Source organism: Zingiber officinale, chromosome 3A, assembly GCF_018446385.1.
Source record: "Zingiber officinale cultivar Zhangliang chromosome 3A, Zo_v1.1, whole genome shotgun sequence".
Classification (NCBI taxonomy): Eukaryota; Viridiplantae; Streptophyta; class Magnoliopsida; order Zingiberales; family Zingiberaceae; genus Zingiber; species Zingiber officinale.
The window spans coordinates 100,188,455-100,190,733 of NC_055990.1; positions in this window are offsets into that span (position 1 = coordinate 100,188,455).

The following is a 2,279-nucleotide window of genomic DNA, read 5'->3' on the forward strand; positions in this document are numbered from 1 at the left end:
ATTAAGTTGTCAGTAACTTACTTAATTAGTGGGCATTCATTATCTTAAACACAGGGAGACTAACACACTCATGATAAGAAGGAGCCCATAATGTAATTTGGGATTGGTGCGGTAGTGCGGTAATAACTCTCTAGTGGAATGAGTTATTATCGATGAACTTGAGTTGTGTGTTCGAGGCGAACATGGGATACTCAAGCTCATCGGAAGGCCAAAACTAATTTCTCCTCTAGGTCCCTGTCGTAGCCTCATTAGAGCCTCAAGTCCATCCAAAGGAAGACCCATCTTGGTGTCCAAGAAGGGGGTCGGTCCATTGCTTGGTGACCAAGCAATGGTCGGCCACATCTCCTCTTAAAGGGCCGCCCCTATTGCTTGGTGACCAAGCTAGTAGGGGCCGGCCATAATAATTCAAAAAGGGAGGGTTGTTTTGAATTTTTAAAATCTTCTCTTTGTATAAAACTATAAGTTTTAAAAGAGAGATTTTAATTTTTAAAACTTTCCTTATTTGAATTAGGTCACATGTTTTAATAGAGAGTTTTAAAAGTTTTAAAACTTTCCTTTTTTAACCATCCTCATGGTTTAAAAAAAATAAGATAAGTTTTAAAATTAAAATGTTAAAAAAGGAAATTTTATAAGAGAAGTTTTAAATTGTAAAACATGGTTTTAATTTTTTTAGAACTTTCCTTTTTTAACTCTTACTTTAGGAAAGAAAACTTGTAAATTTTATAAGAGGATTTCTTCTTGTAAAATTTTTAAAAAATATATTTCCTTTTTCCCTTGATGAGGTGGTCGGCCACCTTGCTTGGTGCCCAAGCAAGGGGCCGGTCATAATTAAAATAAAAATAAAATCATCATCAATTGATTTGGTGATTGATTCAATCAAGAGGAAAAAAAAGAAAAAATAAAAAGGGAAAAAGAAAAACTAGAGGATGATTTTATTTTTTGTCAAAAGTTTTTCCTTATTTGCCTTGGGCAAGTAATATAAAAGAAGGGGTGAGGAGGCTTCATGAGACACAACAATTCTTATTCTCTAGCTTGGAGACTCTCTTGGTGTGGTCGGCCCTCTCCCTTCTCTTTTCCCTTTTGCTCTCTTCTCCTTGGTGGTGGTGGTGGCTGGATTTTAGAAGAAGAGGAAGAAGCTTTTGGGTGGTGTTCATCTTGGAAGATCATCACCCACACGACATCCAAGGCGAGGCGAGGAATACAGTAGAAGATCTCGAGGTCATTAGCTTATAAAGAGAAGGTATAACTAGTAATTTTCTTCCGCGTCATACTAGTTATTTTCTTTGTAAGAATTCTAAATACAAGAGGCCATTAGATCTAGTTTATCGAATTTATTTTTCGAGTTTGTGTTTTCTTCTTTTTTGAATTTGTGATTCGATTGTTCTTTTTGGTTAACCTAGAGTTATTTAAGGAAATTAAATATTAGCTTTCCTTAAAAGGCTTTGTCTAGGCGGTGGTGGTTGCTCCCATATCCAAGAAGGCCATGTGTCTCACCATGCAGTCCTGGAAGCCAATTTTAGAAATTAATATTTAATGGAATTAATAACATAGGAGGATTTGAATCAATAGTGTTAAGTTCCGCTTGCGATTCAAATCTAAACCATTAAGAACAGATAAGTTAAATTTGGAATCAATGATGTTAAGTTCCGTCTGTGATTCCTAATTTAACTTCTAAAGAACACAATAGGTTATTTAAGGAAAGGTTCGACACTTGTACAAAAAATTTTTGTACAGTGGAACCAGTACGTTTTCCTAGGACTAACCAATAGCAGGAGCACCAAAGAGTGAATTGTCAGTTGTTTCATTTGAGCTACAACCTTTACCCTCCTTATATAGGAGATTCGGGGTGGATGGAACCTTCAGGGCACCCTGAATATGACGTATCCGACCCAACCAGGATGTTCCACGTGGCAAGGCTCGTTGGGGGATAAACTTTGCATTCCGAGTGCCCGGATCCCTCCTGGGCGCCTAGATCCCTCCTGGGTGCCTGGATCCCTTCCGGGCACCCGGACCACTCTTCTCCAGAAAGTCCTTCTCTTGCACGAAAGAGTTAGTCCGAGACAAAATGCAAATAATATTATCCTGCAAAACAAAGTGTTAGCACAGTTTAAAGAATTGAGTAGTAATTAGATTCCGTCTCCTCAAGATCGGAATCTAGTTATGATCTCGGTTTAGATATCCGAAATTGATCTAAATCGGATCGACGCCTAATGTTCCCTTCCCGGGAACGCGTCCTCATAGTCACTCCCCTCCAGTGACTTACCTTAACTTACCTGCCA